The following is a 26,397-nucleotide window of genomic DNA, read 5'->3' on the forward strand; positions in this document are numbered from 1 at the left end:
ATGAGCAACGACAGCGTTCGTCCCGATGCAGCTGATATCAATAGTTACTTCCCTTTTCTCTCCTTTCTTCTTTCTCTATCTTCGATATACACTGTCTGTTCTTTCGGACATGTCCGAAAGAACAATAGCAACGCATTCATATGTAATGTTATAGCAAAACCCAATTAGGAAAACAATAATTGCGTTCTCATTGTCCACATGATCCACGGTTAGGGAATTCTGTACATGCATGAATAGGGACCGGCATATTTTCGTGTCGATGAATGAAAACTAATGCATCACTGTTGTCCATGATGGGTAGATCGAACAGGGGCTGTATCTCCGCCTTCTAAATCACCTGTGCACTAGATTACTCTGTCTGGGACCACCTCAGAAGATGCGTACATCGTTGAAGTTTGTGCATTTGAAGAAATGGAGCAACTAATTGTGTGATTTAAGAGAGGATGCAGAGGTGTTTCAATGAATCGGCAAAATTACTGAAGAGAAGAGCGCATCCAAATGCGAGGGTGATGCGTGGAGCAACTTCTTTAACAAATACTATTGTAGACTAAATTATAAATCATAACGCGCTGAAACATTATCGTAGTTCTTTCCCGTAAGCCAAAGGTCAAATATGAGTCCTATTATTAGGGCTACAAGTTTGCTTCCCCCGTTTTGCAGTAGATGGCACTAGTGTCAAGTGGTGGTGCAGGTGGTAGGTCGTGAATGTCATACAGTAAGCTTAAGCATTTCTAAACATAACGCCATCAAAACATTAGTCATTTGTGATTACATCATAAAGCTTTAATTTTCTTCTTTAACATGAAATAATCTGCAGCTAAGGCTCATAAAATGCTTTGTAAGACTTATGGTGAGACACCTGTTAGTGAAAGAACGTGGAGATAATGGTTTCAACACTTCAGGGACGGTGATCTGAACACTGAAGACCGGCATGGCGATGGAAGAGAGAAGATTTTCGAAGTAACTAAAACCAACGGAAACAATCACAGAAGATAGCTATCGAAAGCAACCGATGCGTTTAAGCTAACCACTGAAAGACAAACGGTCACAGTACGGCGATATACAAGAAAATTGACTTTTCAGCATGACAATGCTCGACCCCCATGTCGCAAAACCCGTCAAAACATACTTGGAAACGGTGAAATGGGAAATGCTACCCGACCCGCCGTATTCACCACACATTGCCCCACCTTTTCGATCGACGGCACAGGGCCTGGCTTACCAGCGGCTTCGGTCATATGGACAAGTGCAAAATTGGATCGATTCATGGGTTTCCTCAAAAGACGCCGTGTTCTTCCGCCACGGAATTCGTGTCCTGTCCCAAAGATGGAAGAAAGTAATGGTTAGCGATGGACAATATGCTGAATCGTAAATTTTTTGTAAAATATTCACAATAAAGCCTCGAACTTTGAGAAAAAATTACGGAAGCGAAGTTGTAGACCTAATCGACCCAAAATTTGCGTTTCAGATACATCTGTACAGCATAGAAGAAAATATTGAAGGCATTGGAAGTTCGTAACAAGACATTTGTATTTACTTTCAAATCACAATGAAATGAACACCCTTAGCTGCTTACAGGCGGTGACATACGTCAACGGGGACAGATGAAAATGTGTGCCCCGACCGGGACTCGAACCCGGGATCTCCTGCTTACATGGCAGACGCTCTATCCATCTGAGCCACCGAGGACACAGAGGATAGCGCGACTGCAGGGATTTATCTCTACCACGCCTCCCGCGAAACCCACATTCTCAACGTATTGTCCCGCACTACATTCGTAGTGCCCCCGCCCATTATACTCATTACTCGCGGCGCGTTGCCATTTCCCGTAAGAGTTCGGGCACTGTTTGTGCATTCGCACAAAAGAAGACGGTCAAGTGGCCGGGGAGCCTTAATTATATATATACTAAGATGGTATCTGTTCTTACGGACATGTTCGAAAGAACAGATACCATCTTAGTATACATGCATTCACTTTGCTAACTAGTTGTGCGCGGACTCACATCTACTGGAGCGTTTCTGTCTGTTTTACTTTGTACTTTCACCTGCGTTAGTTTCCGCTGTTGTGATTCGTACTGCGTATCTCGCCCGTCAACTCAACGTTTGTACGTTCTCTCGCTGCCTGTTGTGCACCACTTAATGGACTAGAATGGAGCGGCATCCACCTACACGCGGTGGGCGGCGGCCTACGAAGGTCGAGCCGTGTGGCGGTGAGTAGTGCGTACGCAGAGCAGTGCGTGCACCTGCGGGGGGGCGGGGCGGGGCGGCGGCAGTGAAAGCGGCGGTCAGGGCCGCCTGCCGGCTGCCGGCTGCGCACGTGCCGGCGCGATCGATGGCTCGACCCTGCAGCGGGGGCCGTGCCCTTCACACTGTCAACACGCCAGCACGTGGCGCGCCGGGACGCCTCCCACCGCCCGCAACATCGCCATTTTGCACCGTCATCTCCAACTGGTCTACCGGCTAGACCAAGTTCCGTCCCATACAGCTACCCGACATCCACTCGCACTTCTGTCGCATAGGGGAGAAAGACTTGTAATATATCTTTTCTAGGCCACTCACGTGTGCAGTTTTCGTTTTCAGGCGGAGGGTTTATTTTTATTTCGCCTAGAAACGGGGCGGACTGCTCTTTCCCTAGTCATCCTAAATGGGAGTTGGTCAGAGTCGACTAGGCTGATTTTAAGGGTGAGTATTTAAACTGATGGAAAAAAAAAATCGCAACACCCAACATAACGAAACTTGGTTGGCGTGTTTCAACATCTGAAGAATGATGTCTATTCAAATTTGAAACTTCCTGGCAGATTAAAACTGTGTGCCCAACCGAGACTCGAACTCGGGACCTTTGCCTTTCGTGCGCAAGTGCTCTACCATCTGAGCTACCGAAGCACGACTCACGCCCGGTACTCACTGCTTTACTTCTGCCAGTATCTCGTCTCCTACCTTCCAAACTTTACAGAAGCTCTCCTGCGAACCTTGCAGAACTAGCACTTCTGAAAGAAAGGATATTGCAGAGACATGGCTTACCCACAGCTTGGGGGATGTTTCCAGAATGAGATTTTCACTCTGCAGCGAAGTGTGCGCTGATATGAAACTTCCTGGCAGATTAATTTACCGAGCGAGGTGGCGCAGTGGTTAGCACACTGGACTCGCAATCGGGAGGATGACGGTTCTATCCCGCTTCCGGCCATCCTGAGTTAGGTTTACCGTGATTTCCCCAAATCGCTCCAGGCAAATGCTGGGATGGTTCCTTTAAAAGTGCGCTGCAGACTTCCTTTCCCGTCTTTCCCTAATCCAATGAGACCGATGACCTCGCATTCTGGTCTCTTCCCCCAAACAACTCAACGCATCCTCTATTCAAATTTCGCACCAGTCGCATAAGAGTGGCGCTAGTAGCGCCATTATGAGGATACAAATAAGGTTCGCTTTGAATACACGCTGTCACAGTCGTGGACATTGGTTCACGGATTCGAACCGTCGTTCCCCCGAATGAGAGTCCAATGTGCTAACCACTGCGCCACCTCGCTCGATCCAAATCTCTGTCGCCGGCCGGAGTATCCTTGCGGTTCTAGGCGCTACAGTCTGGAGCCGAGGGACCGCTACGGTCGCAGGTTAGAATCTTGCCTCGGTCATGGATGTGTGTGATATCCTTAGGTTAGTTAGGTTTAATTAGTTCTAAGTTCTAGGCGACTGATGACCTCAGAAGTGAAGTCGCATAGTGCTCGGAGCCATTTGAACCATTTTGAACCAATCTCTGTCTTTCTCTGCTGTTTATACCCTCTACTCTCTAGTACCGCGTAGTTATCATTAAACTGACGGTGTTCCAAGCGCTGAATATATCGCAGGACGCTGACATTTTGTAGGCATATTCATTAATCGTTGCGCTCGCGGAGTATGCCGAAAAAAAAAATAGTTTGCTTTCTGCCACTAGATGAAAAAATGGCGCTGTAAGCAGTCAGAACGTGGTGTGAGTGCAGTACAATTTTACTGCCACCAACTTACATTTCGCGGAAAGACCACAAGATAAGATAAGAGAGATTAGGGCTCGTACAGAGGCATATAGGCAGTCATTTTTCCCTCGTTCTGTTTGGGAGTGGAACAGGGCGAGAAGATGCTAGTTATGGTACGAGGTACCCTCCGCCACGCACCGTATGGTGGATTGCGGAATATGTATGTAGATGTAGATACCTTTGAGATGGGACGTGGTGAACTTACCTTAGTCAAGAATGCGATAGAGGTTGAAGTAGATCATGTAATAGGGCTACGAGAAGCTGACTGTTCCTCCTGCGATTTTGCAGGACGACTTGGCAGGAATGTCGCCACAGTGTGTGTTTGCTGGCGGCGGTGGTCACGAGAAAGTATTGTCGCAAGAACACCGAGCTTCAGACGCCAAGAAGGAAGACCTGTTGTGTTCGGCAAATGGCTCTGGCGCACCATACTGCATCTGCAGCAGCAATCTGAGCAGTAGCTAGCACCACAGTGACAAAACGGCTACTAAAAGGACAGCTCCGAGCCAGTAGCATACCTTCCACTAACCCAAAACCATATCCATTTACGACTGATGTCAAGCGAGAGCTCATTAAAAGGTGGAGAGGATGTATGTTGTGTTTTCTGGCGAAAGCTGGTTCTACGTCGGTGCCAGTGATGGCCATGTGTTGGTTAGGAGGAGGTCAGGTGACCTTCTGCGGTCAGCCTGTCTGCGGCGTAGACGCACTGGACGTACACGTGGAGTTACAGTCTGGGATGCGATTTCATATAACAGCAGGAACACTCTAGTGTTCATCCCACATACCTTGACTGCAAATTTGTACGTCAGTCTGGTGATTCGACAAGTTGTGCTGTCATTCATGAACAGCATTCCAGGGAGTGTTTCCAACAAGATAATGCTAGCCTACTTACCGCTGTTATAACCCAACATACTCTACAGAATATGAACTTGTTTCCTTGGCCTGTTCAATAGCCAGGTTTGTCTCCAATCGAGCACACATGGGACATCACGGACGAAGGTCCAGCGTCGTCCACAAACAGTATTAACCGTCCCTGTATTGGTCGACCAAGTGCAACAGGCATGGAACTCCGTCGCAGAAACAGACATCTGGCGCCTGTACAACACAATACATGCATGTGTGCATGCTTGCATTCGACATTCTAACGGTTACACCGCTCATTAATGTACCAACATTTCACATTTGCGGCAACTGCCATGCCGCATTGGATACACCGGTTCCCGTGACATCACCGAAGTTAAGCGCTGTTGGACGTGGCCGGCACTTGGATGGGTGACCATCCAGCCGCCATGCGCTGTTGCCATTTTACGGGGTGCACTCAGCCTCGTGATGCCAACTGAGGATCTCGCTCGGATGGTCCCGGTAGGCCACTTGTGGCCTGAAGACGGAGTGCATTTCACATTTGCAATGGCTTGTCTCGCGCATAAATTAACTTGTGATAATGCTATGTTATTCTCTTCCTAGACAAATGTATTACAGAAATGTCATAACCCTACATAAATTATTTTTTAGTGTTGCGATGTTTTTCCGTCAGTATATTTTCCCCTTGACGGCCATCTATGGCAAAGAAATTTCCAAGAGTCCTGAAAGGAAGGAGAATTTAAGGTCCACTGACTTCAAACATTCATCCTGTCTTCAAGCCACGGCAGGCTGAAATTTTGTTTCTCCTAATTTCAGCTTTTTCCGCCACCGAAACAATTTTCATGGTCTGTGGCTGGATTATGGGATAAAACAGCCCAGTAGTGACACTTGAGAAGCCGTTACAGTACAAGCACCGTAGATTACAGGCAAGGTGTCTGAGAGATGTGAATTCTGAAAGACTTGCTGCTGAATGAGAGGTGAAGCAATAATAAAAAAATTTTGATAAGTATTTCACAAACCTGCCAAACCATTCCAGTCGTCAAGATTTCGCTATTTATTCAAACGATGTGCTGTTACTATCAAAAACCTTACTGCGGAAATAGAGCAACGGGATAATGCAGTCTGCAAACAATCGCTGCTGCTCATTGCAAAATTGGACTATTGTCACCTGCTGAAGAAGCAAGAAATAACCTTTCACAGTCTCCAATATTTCTAAATACGTGGATTGGACGAAAATGTGGAAACCCCGCGAGAAATGGATGCTCTAATATAAATGCAGCGCTAGCCGACCCTACAGGTTGCGGTGTTGTATCTGACCTCCGGAGGCGTCTGTGCAGTGTCCTCAGTCAGCCGCAAGTGTCAGTAGTGGCCAGAACAGTGCTCTGTGTATATGTGAGGGCTTTATGACGGAGCTCAGTGCATTCGTACGAGGGTAGATTGTTGATGTTCGGATGGTACATGCCGCAGAAGCCAAGGTGGCTAAGTGTTAAGTGTTTCAAGAGGTACCGAGTGAAAGATTTATACTGCAGGGAATGCGGAAAAAAGCATCCGCTGAGTCACAACTCGGAAGAAACTGTATGTTGAGTGGTCGTGACGAGGATTTTGACGATAAATAAGAGGACGACAGCTGCACTGGTGTACTGAATGTCGCACTCGCGAACCCTGTCGGCACCAAAACAACACGAAAAGAGCTCTATAAGTTGGGAAAACACGGCACAGAAGCCATAAAACTTGCAATGCGGGACAATGGAAGAAAGTCATTTGGTCGTATGAGTCTTGTTTCACGCTGTTTCCAACTCATGGCCGAGTTTACGTCCAAGAATGAAAAATGGCGAGCGTTGGGTTGTGATTTGATCAGCCGCGTCGTGTTATTCCATGCCTCATGGTTACTACGCAAGGCCGCAATACTGTCAAGAAATATGAGACCATTTTAGCTGATGAGATACATTCCCTGGTACAATGTTTGATCCCGAACGGTGCCATTACTCAATGAATAATTTACGAGACACACATCTGGGAACTTTCCAGCGTTGTTGATGTCCACGAGTTTCGTTACTGATGTACCGGGTGATCAAAAAATCAGTATAAATTTGAAAACTTAATAAAGCTGCCTGGAATGACATAGCGTTTTACTAGAACAAAAAAAAAAAAAAAAAAGACCGAAGTTTTGCTAGACGCGTGAAAGATCTCTTGCGCGCGTCGTTTGGTGATGATCATCTGTTCAGACGCCAGTTTCGTCAGCTTGGCCTCCCAGGTCCCCAGACCTCAGTCCGTGCGATTATTGGATTTGGGGTTACCTGAAGTCCCAAGTGTATCGTGATCGACTGACATCTCTAGGGATGCTGAAAGACAACATCCGACGCCAATGCCTCACCATAACTCCGGCCATGCTTTACAGAGCTGTTCATAACATTATTCCTCGACTACAGCTATTGTTGAGGAATGATGGTGGACATATTGAGCATTTCCTGTAAAGAACATCATCTTTACTTTGTCTTACTTTGTTATGCTAATTATTGCTATTCTGATCAGATGAAGCGGCATCTGTCGGACATTTTTTGAACGTTTGTATTTCTTTGGTTCCAATAAAACCCCTTGTCATTCCAAGCATGTGTGTCAATTTGTACCTCTCTATCTATATTATTCGGTGATTTATTCAGTTTTCAAATTTGTACTGACTTTTTGATCACCCGGTATTACAACAAATTAGTATAAGAACTAGAGAGAGAGGGCGAGAGGGGGAGAGGGAGGGAGGGAGAGAGGGAGAGGGAGGGAGGGAGGGAGGGAGGGAGGGAGGGAGAGAGAGAGAGAGAGAGAGAGAGAGAGAGAGAGAGAGAGAGAGAGAGCCGGCCGCAGTGGACGAGAGAGAGAGGGAGGAGGGGGGGGAGGGTAGTGGGAGGCTGAAGGGCGGGAGGTCGATTACAACAGTGTTATTTCTTTAATAAAATAATTGCCTTTTTACTTCAGTACTACGACCTCGAACGTCGAGCATGGGAAGAAAGATTCAGAACTTCAGTATTTTCAGAGCGCATAAGTGAGGCCATGAAAAACGGCATCTCAGGTTTGCTGTAACAAGGAGAAAAAAAATGTGCGTCGGTGAGAGATTGTGCCAGGCGTCCCTGGATCTGGAATCTGGGGCAGGGCTGGTGGAAGTCGCAAACTCGAGAACGCCTGCCTGGCGGAGGCGGTGGGAGCGGCGGGGGCGGTAGTGCAGTCTGCAGGCGGAGGCGAAGCAGGAGGGGCGGACTTCTGAAACTGGGGCTGACGCTCGCCAAGCTCAGCGAGGACGAGGCAGCCTCTCGCTGTTCCCACAGTCACGTTCCTAACACCGCTGTCATGGAATAGCAAGCTGTGTGTACTCCAACACGTCATGTCTCTTTTAGCGACTGCGCCTCCGTAGCTGAACGGTCAGCGCTGCTGATGGCCACGCGAAGGAACTGCAAGGCATTTTTCTTTGGTCGGAGTACTGGAACGAGGTGTACTCAGCTTCGTGATGGCAGTTGAGCAGCTACTGCGGGTGGACGTACGTGAAAGCCACCAAAACGTCGAAAAAATTTTTACTGGCTCTTCATTTACTACAGGCAACGGTCTTGCCGCAGTGGATACATCGGTTCCCGTGAGATCACCGAAGTTAAGCACTGTCGGGCGTGGTCGGCACTTGGATGGGTGACCATCCAGGCCGCCATGCGCTGTTGCCATTTTTCGGGGTGCACTCGGACTCGTGATGCCAATTGAGGAGCTACTCGACCGAATAGTAGCGGCTTCGGTCAAGAATACAATCATAACGACCGGGAGAGCGGTGGGCTGACCATACGCCCCTCCTATCCGCATCCTCCCCTAAGGGTGACACGGCGGTCAGATGGTTCCGGTAGGCCACTCGTGGCCTCAAGACGGAGTGCTTCATGCTACTTAAATTTCAATTCCTGAATATTACGTTCCATTTCCACTCCCGATTGTGAGAAAAATAATAATTGGCAGAACATTGCACGGGCCACTTGCGATAATAGAGTTAAATTCAAATTGAAATGTCTAAATTTTTTTATTTATTTAAATGATATCGAATGCAAACCGACGCAGTAAAATTATCGACCTTATACTAACGGTTAGTGTTAAGAAACCTCTGTAACTATGTTAAGATGTAAAAGTGTAATTTCTGAGATAAATGTTAGTTGAAAGAAGGGAGTGATATGTGAAAACATTAATAATTTTATGGAAAATAAAATATGGAAACGAATGTAAGTTATAAATGTACTGACTGTGACATTCTATAGGTATTAGAGCATGTAAATCATTTAAACAAATTGAAAACATAAAGGTAGGAATTCACTACGAGTTTTCGACCACCACTCGTTATCTGGTCAGCACGAAATGACGACGATTAACAACCAACACGCCCACAACAATCGTTGTGGGTAATGTAGTTACGTTAGGAGTTTGGGGGAATAATAGCTAGATGTTTACTTACATGATAAACACGCTAGGGTCGCCGAGAGCGCTAACGCGCTGGTTCCTGGACTCGGGTAGGCGTGCCGGCCCCGGATCGAATCCGCCCAGCGGATTAACGACGAGAGCCGATGTGCCGGCCAGCCTGGATGTGGTTTTTAGGCGGTTTTCCACATCCCGCTAGGTGAGTACCTAGCTGGTCCCCACGTTCTGCCTCAGTTTCACGCGTCGCAGACATTTGAAACACGTTCGCACTATTTCACGATTTACACTAAATGCAGACAGCTGGGGTACACTGGTTCCATCCCTGGGGGGCACTGGGTGGCGGCAGGAAGGGCATCCAGCTACCCCTAAATCTAACCTTGCCAAATCCGTTCTAACCGCGCCGACCCTGCGATCGCTGCGGGACTATGGCGTAAGCGAAAGAAAGAAAGAAAGTTTACTTCCATGATAGCGGATAGCCGCAAAGACGGAAGGCTGTAGCCATCACCTCTATTCAAACCGTCATTCTCTGATATTTCAACTACTTCACGGACTTTCCTTCCATAATTATTACATTCTCTGGTTAGCACTCGTATGTTCAAGAAATTCATAACCTAGCCACATAGTTTTGATGCTCAGGTACCGCTAGTTCTATATTTTATCTTAGATGTGTGTGGTGTTCGTGTTCTTTGACACGTTCTTTTATTGCCCTTTCACTTTCGCCGACTTATACGATGCCACAACCACACGTCACTCCATTTACTCCCGCAGTGAGGAGGAGAACAGGCACGTCCGTCGTGGTTCGGGAGAAGTCTTTTAACTTGTGTTCTTTCGTAAGGTCAGCTAAGCTGTTGGTTACCGTGATATCAAACGATACCCTTCTAAATGTGCTGGAGGTTCCGCTTTCTTCTCGTTTCCATTATTTTTATTACCGCTCAGTTCGAAAGGTTGTGCTTAAGGAAAGGTCATCGTAACCTTTGGATATCAATGTTGCCTATCGAATTTCAGCTGTGATCGCCACCTCTTACTGTCACTGATGTGAAATTCATGCAAAAAGAGATTCTTCAGAGCGGCTTGCTTCAGGGGAGGATGAGGGTGAAAAATGGCGCCTAAAAGGTGCGGCAGTGAAACGGGCGATTTGCCAACCCGGGAAATAGGGCATTACGTTAGAAATCAGAAAACGGGAGTGGTGCCATCTGGACAGCAAACCATTGGCACTGACCCTGACATCGATGTTCAGTCGAGATGGTGGCGTGGACCAGTTAACAACGTGCCGTTGCTGTGACGGCGTTTTACAAAACCAACGACGGCTACGTACGTGGCCGCTCAGCGTGTATTTCATGCCCATTACATTCTCGCACGTCATGCTCCAGCCCCGTCTGCACATGGTATCAAACTGTGAGTACAAGAGCTTTGACGAAATGTGTAGTACGTTCCGAAGGAGGGGTGGAAGTGCAATAAGTGTGAGCACACCAGAGAATGTTGCAAGAGTGCCAGAAGCCTTCAGCCGAAGTCCCAGGCGTTTTGCATTCGACGCGCTGCAACTTGGCGTATCGGATAGCCGTGTAGGTGAATGTTGCACAAAGAACTGCAGTACCACCCTTAGAAAATTCAGATAGAACTGAATGCGTACGACTTTCCAAAGGAACTAAGTTTTGGCCAAGAATTGTTGGAATTCATCAACGACGACCCAGGCCTGTGCGACAACCTGATAATGAGCGATAAGGCTAATTTTTATGTGTTACGCTTCACTAACAAGCAAAATGTTAGATACTGATCGCATGAAAATCCTGAAATGCTTCATTAAACGCCAGTTCACAGTGAGAAAACTGATGTGTGGTGCGTCGTTTGGAACCATAGGGCCTTTGGATAGAGAACGTTATGTTGAACGAATTCCTAGTGTAACAGTTTGCTGATCTCCCTGTAACTACTGATACACTACTGGCCATTAAAATTGCTACACCACGAAGATGACGTGCTACTGACGCGAAATTTAACCGACATGAAGTAGATGCTGTGATATGCAAATGATCTGTTTACAGCATCATGATGGTCGCATCCGTGTTTGACGGCATCGCGGTGAACGCACATTGGAAGCGTGTATTCGTCGTCTCCATACTGACGTATCACTCGGCGTGATGGTATGGGGTGCCATTGGCTACACGTCTCGGTCACTTCCTGTTCGCACTGACGGTACTTTGAACAGTGGACGTTACATTTCAGTTGTGTTACGACCCGTGGCTCTACCCTTCTTTCAATCCCTGTGAAACCCTACATTTCAGCAGGATAATGCACGACCGCATGTTGCAGGTCCTGTACGGGCCTTTCTGGATACAGAAAATGTTCGACTGCTGCTCTGACCAGCACATTCTCCAGATCTCTCACCAATTGAAAACGTCTGGTCAATGGTGACCGAGCAACTGGCTCGTCACAATACGCCAGTCACTACTCTTGATGAACTGTGGTATCGTGTTGAAGCTGCATTTGCAGCTGTACCTGTACACGCTATCCAAGCTCTGTTTGACTTAATTCCCAGGCGTATCAAGGCCGTTATTACGGCCAGAGGTGGTTGTTCTGGGTACTGATTTCTCAGGATCTATGCACCCAAATTGCGTGAATCACACGTCAGTTCTAGTATAATATATTTGTCGAATGAATACCCGCTTATCATCTGCATTTCTTCTTGGTGTAGCAATTTTAATGGCCAGTAGTGTACATTCTTCCAACAAGACGGGGCCGCATGACATACCTCGCTGCCTGGCCTGGCCTCGAAGATCCTCTGACGTGTAATTTCTTCCTCTGGGGTCATTTGAAATCTCAGATCTTCCCAGAAACTGAAGGATCAAATTCTCGAGAAAGTTAACCCAATCCCAGCGCCAGTCCTGCAAGATGCATGCGAAACTTGCGTAAAAGACTTTAAGTACGTGTGAAGGAAACTGGCGACCACCTGAAAGGTGACATCTTTGAGTTGGGCAATTTGTTGTGAATGAATTTGTATCGCTGGTTGAGGTTTCAAAACCGCCAGTTTCACTGCCGCATCTGTGTGTTTGACTTCCTATAAACTCTAGGGTACAAAGCACTACCATTTCCTCTTTTATTTTAACCGAAGACACCTCTCGTATGGAGTATACAGTAACTGCTGCCGTCCTGTTACCCGAGTACCCAGTGATTCGTACTTCCTTCTGTTCCGATGTGCATGAGATGTGCTCATCCCTCGCCCGGAGAGAGTCCAGTTGGTGATGGCGCTCTGGGTTGAGAGGTTCACTGTAATTGGCGGGCACGGCGCCACGTGTGAGCACTCTGGCTAGTAATCCTCTCACGTCGGTCTCGCCGGGGCGACGCGAAGCCATTGGGGAGCACACTGGGGATTCGCGACACGTCGCCCGTCAACACACAACACCTCTGTTTATCCTCACAAAACACCGGGTCGTACGAGTTGGGCTCCTCAGACAATTAAGCTCAGCTACTCCTACACTTCGTACAATTACTAGTATTGGAAACAAGCGAATCAGTCTTCTAACACATGCAGCATTATTATGAGTATTATTATCATTACTTTCTATTAATGATGCAAATTATACTTTCTAAATATGTCATGTAATAACAAATCAACATAATTATCAATACCTCTATTACTTTATCATTATTATTAGTGCTGTTGTTATTATTATTGTCAATTATTATATTTATTAATAATGCAAATTATTATTATTGTGATTTTTATGTGATATTTTCTTATATGTGTTGCTCCTGATTAGATGGCTATAGTCCCTAATATGGTCAGGCTAAATAAGCTGTAAATACATAAATATGGTCTATTACTAAATGCTTTAAAGGGCCCCCAAGTCACTAGTTGCAGGATGTCTATCTAACTGCTTCAAGGGAAACTAAATTTGCTTTTCAGTATTCCTTACAATTACTGACAAAATTTAAAAATTAATATGCTTTCATAATCTACTCATTAAGAATTGTAGTCTTACGTTAAAGAATTACACAATCACACAAGTATTAGGTACTGCGAATCTATCTTGAGGCAGTGTAACTCACAGTGCACAAATTACCCAGAATTTATTCATCTAGTGTTTGAGAATGAGAACACTTAACGACGTCCAACAAACTTTACACATAATTTCACACCTTTTAGAAACCTTTTCTCGTGGACACCCCCACGAAACAATGACAAGAAAAAAGTTTATCGCTTGTGAAAGTTTCGCTGTTCATGCAATAAAACTTCAACATCACGCGTGACTTTTAAATTTGCTACTTCTTTACCACAAACTCTGTTCACAACACATTTTGCAGAAGGTATTCACATTTACCATGGAACGCACCTGCAAAATGCATATGTGTCCTCGGAATCTTTCGTGGTGGCTTGCTTCCAGAGCACCTTATCGGTTTCATACCACAGCATAGCTCAGGCGATCTTACATAAAAAACATTGATACGTGCAAAACTACTTTTTCTTAAAACAGAGCGAAAAGTACCCCTTCTGTAATCACCTAGGGCTTGATAATGGGAGCATTTTTTTTTCTGATTTACCAGTTTGGTTTTGACCTATTTATTAGGCAGTGAGTGAATAATCTGAAACTAATAAAACTTATATAATTAGGGTTTTGTGTCTTTAACAATATTTTACCTCCTTAGCGTCAAATATTTAGTACATCAACTCATTTGCAAACTAATCACACCTTTGGAGCTGTTTTATACAGCGCAGTTCGGCTCTTTAAAGAGTCTAGGGTACCGAGCGATAGCGAAGTTACAGCTATAGTTACAAAAAACTATCGATTACACAAAAGGGGGAGATAAAACTGATACGTGGTGTTCACCCACAGTCACAATGCAGGTACCTCTTCAAGGAGTTACGCATCTTAACTCCACTTTCAGTGTACAAGAAATTTGTGGGATGACGATATGCACTTTCACAGGTGGCGGTAGTATCGCGTACATAAGGTATAAAGGGGTAAGGCGTTGCCGAAGCTGTCATTTGTACTAAGGTGATTTGTGTGAAAAGGTTTCCGACGTGATTATGTCCTCAAAAATGGAATTAATAGATTTTGAAAGCGGAATGGTAGTTGGAGCTAGACGCAATTCCTTAGACAATTCAGTATTCCGCGATCCTCCATGTCATGAGTGTGCCGAGAATACCAAATTTCACCCATTAGGTCTCACCAAGGACAACGCAGCGGCCAACGGCCTTCACTTAACGACCGAGAACAGCACCTTTTGCTTAGAGTTGTCAGTGCTCGGAGACAAGCAACACTGCATGAAGTAACCGCAAATCAGTGTGTGACATACGACGAACGTATCAGTTAGGGCAGTGCGACGAAGTTCATGGGCTGTGACAGCAACGACCGATACAGGTGAGTTTGCTAACTGCACGACATTGCCTGCAGCGCCTCTTCTGGGCTCGTGACCATATCCGTTGGACCGCAGCCGATAAGAAAACCGTGGCGTAGTTAGATGACTCCGGATTTCAATTGGTAAGAGCTGATGGTACATTGCGAGTGAGGCGCAGACTCCACCAAATCAAGGACCAAAGTTGTCAACAAAGCATTGTGAAAGCTGGTGATGGGTCCATAACAGCATGGACTATGCTAACATGGAACGAACTGTGTCTTTGGCCATTTGGCTACTTGAAGACCATTTGCAGCCATTCATGGACGTCCTGTTCCCAAACAACCATGGAATGTTTATGAATGACAACGAACCATGTCAGTGGGCCACATTTGTTCGCGACTGGTTGTACTTGTATAGCACGAGCGTATGCTCTGGTCACCCAGATCGCCCGACATTAATCCCATCGAACATTTATCGAGAGGTCAATTCGTACACAAAATTCTGCACCGGCAACACTTCCCCAGTTATGGACGCCTATAGAGGCAGCGTGGCTCATTGTTTCTGCAGAGGATTTCCAAGGACTTGTTCAGTCCATGTCACGTCGAGTTGCTGCAATACTCTGGGCAAAAGGAGACCCGATAGAACATTAGGAGGTATCCCACGACTTTTTTCACTTCAGTGAATGTTTCCTACTAAAATGCCTTATAAATTCAAACGGTTCAAATGGCTCCAATCACTATGGGACTTAACATCTGAGGTCATCAGTCTCCTAGACTTAGAACTACTTAAACCTAACTAACCTAAGGACCAGAATGAGATTTTCACTCTGCAGCGGAGTGTGCGCTGATATGAAACTTCCTGGCAGATTAAAACTGTGTGCCCGACCGAGACTCGAACTCGGGACCTTTGCCTTTCGCGGGCAAGTGCTCTACCAACTGAGCTACCGAAGCACGACTCACGCCCGGTACTCACAGCTTTACTTCTGCCAGTATCTCGTCTCCTACCTTCCAAACTTTACAGAAGCTCTCCTGCAGAACTAGCACTCCTGAAAGAAAGGATATTGCGGAGACATGGCTTAGCCACAGCCTGGGGGATGTTTCCAGAATGAGATTTTCACTCTGCAGCGGAGTGTGCGCTGATATGAAACTTCCTGGCAGATTAAAACTGTGTGCCCGACCGAGACTCGAACTCGGGACCTTTGCCTTTCGCGGGCAAGTTTCATAACCTAAGGACATCACATACACCCATGCCCGAGGCAGGATTCGAACCTGCGACCGTAGCAGCCGCGTGGTTCCGGACTGAAGCGCCTAGAACCTCTAGGCCACAGCGGCCGGCCTCCTCATAAATAATCCGCCACACTTTCAAAAGCCTAGCGATGTCGATACCTAAAACACTAGAAGGAGAAAATGACATTTAGTACCCACTGTTAAAGCTGTAGTGGCTCCGAAAGTAGTTCATTATTCACCAACAAAAATATTTGATCACTTGTCCAATAACATAAAATGTTTGACAGGTAGCAGAGCAAGTTTTAAATGTAACTTGAAATTATTCCTTCTGAACTCCTATTCCACACAGCAATTTTTATTTAAAAACCGGTATCCTATAAAACAGAAAGAAAATAACAACCAATTTATTTACTAGGAGAAATTGCACGAGTAGGAATGAAAAATGATGAGCCCACTAATGTAATGCCTCTACCGACTGATTTCTCAACAGGCATCACATAGAGTGATGCTGTATGTCGTATGTCATGGTTCGACATTTCAGTCTTTCCTTTGACACATAGCGTCACTATTTGAAACACATCTACAGCGGCACTTCTTCCACTTGAAGTTAACCTATTTTTTTACACACAGGCACACGCACACACACACACACACACACACACACACACACACACACATACGCACTCACACACTCACAATGCGCATGTGTTCACCTGGGCGCCTTGGTGTCTTCTAACGCCCCTTTTAATAGAAATGATTGCTTCGCAGAAGTGCCCTGTGTTTCCAACTGGCCTGGCACCTGCACAGTTTCTGGGTCTCGGCCTCTGTAGCGGTGATTGGCACGCCTTCGCTCTAGGCTGACGTCAGAAACAGAATTGGACGCCTTGGGCAACCATCGTCTCCTACAGTAGCTGATCGCTTTGCGTCCCTGGCGGAAAATACACAAATTTGTTTGTCGTCATTTCAGTAAAATATGGTCCAGTCATATTACTCTGACCATCTAACAGCAGCCTGATGAACCACCTTTTGCAGAGCGGACGTGCAGTTAGAGAGTCTGAGAAGTTCTGGAAGGTACCTACAGTGATGTGTGGAGCCTTGACGACTCCAGCGCCGTGGCCAGCTGCGCTGTGTTTCTTGGCTGAGAATCCGTGGCGGGAACCATAGAGTAAATATCTCTGGAGTGAGCATTCACATGCGCAGAACAAATTTTGTGTTGTCAACATACATTGCTCTCGGGACGTCGTGTGTTTGTCCGCATAGCGCCCTATATATCTAGAATGTAGCTACATCCCTAGTACAGATGGATTCTTTTCGTACGTGTCGTGGATTGTTTATATATGTTGCACAGACGTTTCAACAGTATCCATTTGATACCGATAATAAACCAGCTACGTAACTTTTAAGCGCAAGTGATATTACATCCTGCTTCTTTGCGTTAGGTGTCACAGTTCAGATGCACTCGATTTTTGGTAGTTTTCGGTGTGATACGACACTTTATAGTATTACAGAGCCTGACGCACATTTTTGCAGTGATAGTCTTGCAAAACGACTTGACAGTACGCTAGTACTTTTGCAAGTGTCCGAAAAACACCGAATTTGCCACACATTAGCGATTATATCCCTGCTAATTTGTCCATTTTTCTGCTATTTCTGCGTATTTATTTTCTCGTTTTTGCGACCTAAAGCACAATTTTTCTTAGTGGTGACGCTTTGAAGTACTTATTTAAAGCATTTGGCGTACTTGCTCCTAGTTTCTTAAATAAATAGTAGACTGAGTAATCTATATAAATAATCGACAAGTCACTGATATATGCATGGAGGATAGTATTTGCTGAAACAACTAACCATTCCCTTTCCTGTTCCACTAGAAAATTTACGGGAGGAAGCGATTGTTTGTAAGCTTTTGTACGAGCCGTAATATCTATTATATAGTCATAAAATCGTAGAAAAAAGAAGTCTAAAGAATCAAGCCTTAATTATAAAGCGTCTCGAAATTTTTAAACATATACAGTGTCTCTTACTAATATGATAACTATAATTAGAGCTACATGGTATGTACCCATGAAAAGTTACTATCCCTCCTTTCACATATTTTTCTTTGCATCCGTAGCAACAACAGTAATTCACCATCGCTATTACACTATCAACAAACGGTGAAACACAACAAAAACTCTTGACATTATAAACTTCAAACGCTGCAGAAAGCACACACGCACAGCGAAGTCCCGAAAACACTTGACAATCCTGGTTGAATGTTGACAACATGCGCAGAACGAAATGCTCACTCCAGAGATATTTACTCTATGGTGGGAACAGCCCTGTCGAGGTGGTCGCAGAGATTCGCGATTGGTTTTCTGGCGAATTTGGTGGCGGGGGGAGTATGGTAAACTCATCCTTGTGCTCTTAGAACCACGCAAGTGTACACGTGTGAAACGTTGCATTGCCTTGCTAGTAGGTACCATCGTGCTGAAGAAAAACAAATTGCATGTAGGGGTGTACATGGTTCCGAAGGAGATAGTTTCACAGTTCTATTGATCCAGTGTGCCTTCCAGAACAGCGAAATCACCCAGGGAATGCCAAAGAAACATTCCCCAGATCACAGCGCCACCTCTTCCGACCTGGATCGTTCCAGTGACTGTTGCATGACCGCATAAATCAATGGCCATAAACGTTATTCATCTGCGAAGGCTACCAGTCGCCAATCAATGGACGTCCAGCCTTCACTGCCAATGAACAGCACTCAGAGTGGGAGCGTGAGCAGGGGCCTGCTGCAGAGGCCCATACGCAGCAGCGTTCACTGATCGATCGTTGAGGAGACACTGTTACCAGCTCCTTGGTCCGTCAGGGCGTTCAGTTGGTCAACTGTTGCACGTCTCTTCGCCCCTACACATCACCGCAGCCGTCGAACACTACTGTTATCTATGGCCTGCGGTGCATCACATTTAGCCGACCGCTGTCGCCGAGCGGTTGTAGGCCCTTCAGTCCGAAACCACGCGACTGCTACGGTCGCAGGTTAGAATCCAGCCTCGGGCATGGATGTGTGTGCTGTCCTCAGGTTAGTTAGCTTTAAGTAGTTATAAGTCTGGGGGACTGATGACCTCAGATGTGAAGTCCCATAGTGCTTAGAGCCATTTGAACCATTTGATTTTTTGGTGCACACATTTGCCTCGGTGCCGCTTTTGCATAGCTCTATTTTTCCATGCGAGGTATACTTTAAACGTGGTGGAACGCGAACAGCTTTCAAACTTAAGCGTTTTGGAAACGCTCCCACCCTTGACTTGAAAGCCAATGATCATCATGTCCGTTTGGACGTCAGCTAAATCGCTTCGTTCCCACATTACGATAACGAATGCACTGTTTCCGAGCCCCTCGACACGCTTCACATACTCTCCACGGCTACTGTTGCTACGTCCCGTCTGTGAGTGGTTGTTGAACGTTGTCATCGATCATAGGCGGTGGTCACATTGATATGACTGGACCGTGCATAAGTTTTCTTACTTAGGGGGTAGTTCATCCTGTTTCTGACTCCAGTTATCTTTGGGACTGTATTGTACGTGTAGATAATACGATATGTGCGTCGTTTTCTTGAGGAAAAACCCTCTTTTTAGGGATCGTGAAATTCCTCAAACTTGTGTTCGAAAGTTTTGTAAAGCCTCGTTGCCAGTTTTGTAAACGCCTCGTCGCTACCGCTGCAGAGGCCCAGTTCGTGCGATTGTGAAACGGCTTCTGGGGCAGTACAGACAATTCCCCCCTGCCACTCCTACACAGTGTCAGGTTACACGACAGGAGAACGAAGGACAACACTTCAACAAATTAATAACAAAGTCACACAAGTGAGTTAAAAAGGTTTACTTATCTTTGTGACTTGTTGAATGATTGAGGCTGCAACACTGAGTGTAATATAACACAAAAAAACAGTCAAAGGCTAAGTGCAAATGATCACATTACATAGCAAATGCAATTTACAGCAACTGTCTATTCCCTTCTGAGAGTTCACTGAACAACATTCCCTGTCTAAGTCAGCCCTGGACGATGATCTATAACCAACTGGGCGAGAGCTGCTCTTCTATCTTTCGAGTAGGCTTCTTTCCGTTGTTGTCCAGTCATTGGCGGATTGTACTCGGTCAGCAGCTGGCCGAGGCGAAGTCGATATGTTCATCCTCATCGCTGCCAATGGCCCTGGGAAACTCACGCACTCTCTATGCCACTCGCACCAGCTCACATCTTTGCGTCTGTGGTGCTTTTGCCCTGGCTGTGTCTTGTTCGGACGACACAACAGAAAGCTTGCTGGTTCTCATCAGAGAACACAGTTAAGGACTCTAAAAGCAGTACAGATTAGAAACGTTTGTCGACAGCAGGCTGTTGTGTGGCATAAGTCTATTAAAATCACTTTGACTACCATTTATGGGAGTCGAATTGTGGGGACTAGTTAGATTAGATTAGATTAGACTAGTACTTATTCCATAGATCATGAACACTTTGTAATGATGTGGAACGTGTCAGGTTAATAAAAGGTGTCTATACAAGATATTACTTTACACAAAATATTACATGATACTTAATATTTTTAATTTTTTTTGTGGGGGTTGGGGAAATCACATTCTTACTATATCGAAAAATTCATCTAATGAGTAGAAGGAGTTGCCATTCAGGAAATTCTTTTAATTTCCTTTTAAACGTTGTATGGCTATCTGTCAGACTTTTGATGCTATTAGGAAAGTGACCAAAGACTTTTGTGGCAGCATAATTTACCCCCTTCTGAGCCAAAGTTAGATTTAACCTAGAGTAGTGAAGATCATCCTTTCTGCTAGTGTTGTAGCCATGTACACTGCTATTACTTTTGAATTCGTTCGGATTGTTAATAACAAATTTCATAAGTGAATATATATATTGTGAAGCTACAGTGAAGATCTCTAGCTCTTTAAATAAGTGTCTGCAGGATGATCTTGGAAGAGCTCCAGCAATTATTCTGATTACACGCTTTTGTGCAAATTAACACTCTTTTTACTCAATGATGAGTTACCGCAGAATATGATGCCATACGAAAGCAGAGAATGAGAATAGGCGTGGTAAGCTAATTTACTGAGATGTACATCGCCAAAATTTGCAATGACCCTAATAGCAAAACTAGCTGAACTCAAACGTTTCAGCAGATCCTCAGTGTGTTTTTTCCAGTTCAACCCCTCATCAATGCATACACCTAGAAATTTTGAATATTATACCTTAGCTACCGATTTTTTTATCTACATCTATATTTATTAATGGTGTCATTCCATTTACTGTGTGGAACTATATATACTGTGTTTTGTCAAAGTTTAATGAGAGCCCATTTGCAGAGAACCACTTAATGATTTTCTGAAAAACATCGTTTACAATTTCACCAGTTAATTCTTGTCTGTTGGGTGTGATAGCTATTGTAAGTAGGATGTTTAGGTCTTTATATCGGCAACGCCACGTAGCGCTCTGTATGAAAATCACTGACTGTGCTGTGTGCAGTCTGTGGCTGGTGGGCATTGTTGAAATAGTCGCTATTGTAGTGTTGGGCAGTTGGATGTTAACAGCGCGTAGCGTTGCGCAGTTGGAGGTGAGCCGCCAACAGTGGTGGATGTGGGAGAGAAATGGCGGAGTTTTGAGAGCGGATGATCTGGACGTGTGTCAGTCAGAGAAACGAAATTTTTAAGACTGGATATCATGAACTGCTATATATATTATAACTTTTGAACACTATTAAGGTAAATACATTGTTTGTTCTGTATGAAAATCTTTCATTTGCTAACTATGCCTATCAGTAGTTAGTGCCTTCAGTAGTCTGAATCTTTTATTTAGCTGGCAGTAGTGGCGCTCGCTGTATTGCAGTAGTTCGAGTAACGAAGATTTTTGTGAGGTAAGTGATTCATGAAAGGTATAGGTTATTGTTAGTCAGGTCATTCTTTTGTAGGGATTTTTCAGTCAGATTGCGTTGCGCTAAAAATATTGTGTGTCAGTTTAGTGCTGATCAGAATAGGTAAAGAGCGAAATGTCTGAGTACGTTCAGTTCTGCACAGCTGTTTGAAAATCAAATAAGAGGTTTATCAGCACAGACATTCAATAATTTTTCTAAGGGGACGTTTCACTATACTTGAGTCGTCGGCAAAAAGTAGCAGCTTTGCATCTTCGTGCATATATAATGGCAAGTCATTAATATATATTAAGAAAAGCAGAGGACCCAAGACCGAACCTTGCGTTCAACAGCAGTGACGTCATTGCTTATCGAACATTTCAGATCACAGAGGTCTACAATAGATTGGTTCAAATGCCTCTGAGCACTATGGGACTTACATCTTAGGTCATCAGTCCCCTAGAACTTAGAACTACTTAAAGCTAACTAACCTAAGGACATCACACACATCCATGCCCGAGGCAGGATTCGAACCTGAGACCGTAGCAGTCCCGCGGTTCCGGACTGAAGCGCCTAGAACCGCACGGCCACCGCGGCCGGCTCTAGAATAGAGATATGTGTAAATCATATTATATGTCGTCAATGCCTTTCGTTCTCAGGACTAGGAATCATCTTAAAATAAATGAATCTGAGTCTGTGTCAGTGCGGGTTAAAGGTGTTGCCCGTTTTGAAGGTATATATAGAGCGTCGTCTCGGGAACGGCTCAGGTATTTGCCTGAAGTGATACTGGAAAACCACGGAAATCTTAAACAGGGATGGCCGGCCTGTATTTGAATCGCTGCCAGGTCAGATCTGTTTCGCCTGCAGGCGAGCGCGTGGCGACTCTGACGTTTGCCTTCGGCACAGAAGGCCGAAGCCAGCGCGACCGTCGGCTGTCGTGGCGGCGAAAAAGCGAGAAGAGAAACGAGGCAGAGGCGAGCGGCGCTCCAGAAGCGGGATTACGGCGCTGCGAAGGCTGCGGCCGGCGCTATAAATACGTGGCTACTGCCGCCCCTGCCACCGCCTGCCAGGGAGCGCAGACTCAATGGAGGCCAGGCCTATGGCCGCCGTGCGTGCCGGGAGGACCAACTCCCTCACATGTACGTCCTGTCTCCGGTAGCTGGCGAACGAGGAGAAACAGTAGAGGGCACAAATGGGACACTCGCTCCTTCGTTTTCTTCTTCTTCCGCTGCTACACGAGGCGCATTTAGGGCGAGGTCAATTCGACTGATGTAAAGAGAATGTCATCTACATCTACATTGATACTCCGTAAGCCACCCAACGGTGTGTGACGGAGGGCACTTTACGTGCCACTGTCATTACCTCCCTTTCCTTTTCCAGTCGCGTATGGTTCGCGGGAAGAACGACTGCCGGAAAGCCTCCGTGCGCGCTCGAATCTCTCTAATTCACATTCGTGATCTCCTTGGGAGGTATAAGTAGGCGGAAGCAATATAATCGCCGGCCGCGGTGACCGAGCGGTTCTGGCGCTGCAGTCCGGAACCGCGGGACTGCTACGGTCGCAGGTTCGAATCCTGCCTCGGGCATGGGTGTGTGTGATGTCCTTAGGTTAGTTAGGTTTAAGTAGTTCTAAGTTCCAGGGGACTTATGACCTAAGATGTTGAGTCCCATAGTGCTCAGAGCCATTTGAACCAATATAATCGATATCTCATCCAGAAACGCACCCTGTCGAAAACTGGGCAGCAAGCTACACCGCGATGCAGAGCGCCTCTCTTGCACAGTCTGCTACGTAACGCTATCGCGCTTACCAGATAACCCAGTATCGCCGATACAGTTTTAATAAGGTGTCGCGACAACACTCCGAGACAGACTTCCGAACAACGACACATACCACCTACTCGGACAAGAAGACACTTTTCACATTTTGAATGCATTGGCGGATGGTGTATCACGGAAAGTGTTAGCAGAATACCTGAGGGACCAAGAATAGGTATCAACTCATAGATCAAACCGATTGAGACCAGATCCCATTCCCATACCGCCTGTGCGTGGAACGGCCGACTTCCATCATAGTTGAAAACCGCCACATACGGTACAAGAGGGGGGGGGGGGGAGGGGGGGGTCAACACCACCGATTACGACAAAAGTACCGGATAGGACGTAGGTTAAGTTAGTTTTTTGTAGGACTTAGATTTAGGACATTAATTTAGGAAATTGTAGCGAATGCTAACCTTGGCCAGCCCAGAGCCAGGGGCATGCTCCTCGGGCTTAGCTCGTGGAGCCTGGCTATTCTAAGTGGGTTTGTACTTTACTGTGACGCTGCAGGTAATAGTCATTCTAGATTAGTTAATTAACAAGTAGGTTAGATCAAACTGCCCATTGTTGTAGAAAACTAACACACTGTAGTAGTTTAAACTGTAGGTCACTAACATAACTGTAATAGTAAAAGCTGCATTTTAATCCAATTTATGTATCACTTTATGACCTACTAATCATCTTAGGAGGTGGGTTAACATGTATAATTGCTATTGTTATTGAAATAAAGATTTTTTTTAAAGGTGAATCACCTAAAACTTGCACCGCAAATATTGCAGAAATGATGTTTGGTGTTCAAAGAATGGACTGGTAGTCATGGGCTCGTATTGTTAGCCAATACACAGATTGTAGTAATACTTAGGAGTGTATTTTTTGTGTAGACATACACTTTATAAATGGGACAGTGCCTACTGACATTAAAAACTTTAAGTAGGGTAAATGAGAACGTCAGTAGTGTTTGTTGCAGGATTCTAGTGCAAATCGTTTACGAGATACTGTATTTTGAAAAGTTCCCACACCGATAATTGCACAATACCTGTGGTAGCGCACACTAAGAAACGAAACGAGTGCATACACTACTAATGTCGATTCTAGTCAGTAGCGAGACAATCGACCAGCACAGGTTGTGTTCAAAATGACCACTGGCAGCGGGAATACAGGCTTTCAGTCTGGTATGGAACGACTGCTGCACACGTGCTAGCATTTCAGCGGAGATGTCTCAGCAGGCTACGTTAATACATCGCTGCTTATAGTCTGGTGTAGTTAGTATGTCCTTGTAGATAGCGTCTCTCAGCCTTCGCCACAGACAAATGTCTCCAGGCGTTAAATCGGGGGAACGGGCAGCCAAGGTATAGCTCCTCTGCGTCCAATCCAACGATTTGGAAACAATTTGTGAAAACTTACTGTGATACTTCGTACACTATGGGCTGGGCAGGCATCATTTTGGTACCACAGGTTACTCTGGTCTGCAGAGCAACGTGTCCCAGCATCCGGGGAAATTGGTCTGTTACGAGGCTGCGATACTTATGCGCGTTCATTGTTATGTCTACGAGAAACGGGTCTATGTGCTCATGATTCACTATCCCACACCACACATTTACACTCCACGGACACTGACATTTCACATGAGGAAATCAACGGGGATTTTCAAAACCCCAATTGTGCGTGTTTCGCCGGTTTACCTGGTCTGACTGGTAGGTCTGGCTTCATCACTAAACGAGATACATGATACATCTGGACAATCCTGTCTTGGTGCGGCTTGTATAGAAGTTAACACGACTCACACAATCGTTTCCATGCAGCTCTTATTGGGGAGAGATGTGATAGGGGTGGAACCTATATCGATGGAGAAAGTGTAGGACACGCTTGACTCATGCCACTCTCTCGTGCGATTGCGCGGGAGCTAACGTGCGGATCCGCTGCAACAGCAACAAGAACTTTAATTTCCCCCCTCTTCTGCCACCTGTTTCGTTCTGTTGCGATGTCTAGATGTTACATTACTACTTTTACGTATCTACTTGAAAAGTTTGATAAATAACTGCGGAGATAGTTGACTTTTATTGGGATATCTTGCAGCATACACCGCACAGGATCGAACTACATTCTTCCTACACTCTCCATACACCATGAACATGTCGGCTTTTTCTGCATTGGTAAATCCCATCCTTTCTTTCAGGAGTGCTAGTTCTGCAAGTTTCGCAGGAGAGCTTTTGTAAAGTTTGGAAGGTAGGAGACGAGGTACTGGCAGAAGTACAGCTGTGGGGACGGGACGTGAGTCGTGCTTGGGTAGCTCAGTTGGTAGAGCACTTGCCCGCGAAAGGCAAAGATCCCGAGTTCGAGTCTCGGTCCGGCAGACAGTTTTAATCTGCCAGGAAGTTTCAGTCTGGCTTTTATCTGACTGGTTCAGTACAACAGACAGAGAAGATCGAAGAGCACTGCAATTCGTGACGTGACTGTTTAGTAAGCTTGGAAGCGTTACGCAGATGCTCAACAAATCTGAGTGACAGACGCTAAAAGAAACGCGTTATGCTGTTGTTTAGAGTTGAAATTCCGAGAGCGCATATTCCAGGAACAATCGGGCAACACATTTCTTCCTCCAACATAGTCCTTGCGAAATGAGCACAAAGAGAAATTCACAGGAATTAGAGCTCTTACCATTCGCAGACGGAACCACCATGGTCGTACTGGTACACATGTAAGGTCACTAGCGGCTCCGTTGAAAAGAACATCATCGTGTTATGCTGTCAGCTGTCTTCATAACAAATTCTCACAGAGTCATACCAGTAGCACGTCTTGCGAAATCTAGTTTTGTTACGTAATGTTGAAGGAAAATTCTGGAGTATGACGATCATTTAAA

General features: G+C 45.5%; 1 protein-coding gene, 1 long non-coding RNA gene, 1 other non-coding gene and 1 pseudogene across 3 annotated transcripts in view; 2 read left to right on the forward strand and 2 right to left on the reverse strand.

Moving 5' to 3' along the window:
• LOC126175684 (ecdysone-inducible protein E75) overlaps positions 1-26,397 on the reverse strand; it is a 466,380-nt gene that overhangs the window by 319,798 nt on the left and 120,185 nt on the right. The window lies entirely within an intron of this gene.
• The window catches only part of LOC126175685 (uncharacterized), a 165,312-nt gene that overhangs the window by 116,318 nt on the left and 22,597 nt on the right, over positions 1-26,397 (forward strand). The gene's annotated exons all lie outside the window — the stretch shown is intronic.
• Positions 1,616-1,689, reverse strand: Trnat-ugu (transfer RNA threonine (anticodon UGU)). Its single transcript has one exon. It is a non-coding gene; the product is annotated as a tRNA-Thr (tRNA).
• Positions 8,443-8,560, forward strand: LOC126177509 (5S ribosomal RNA; annotated as a pseudogene).

Source organism: Schistocerca cancellata, chromosome 3 (assembly GCF_023864275.1).
Source record: "Schistocerca cancellata isolate TAMUIC-IGC-003103 chromosome 3, iqSchCanc2.1, whole genome shotgun sequence".
Lineage (NCBI taxonomy): Eukaryota > Metazoa > Arthropoda > Insecta > Orthoptera > Acrididae > Schistocerca > Schistocerca cancellata.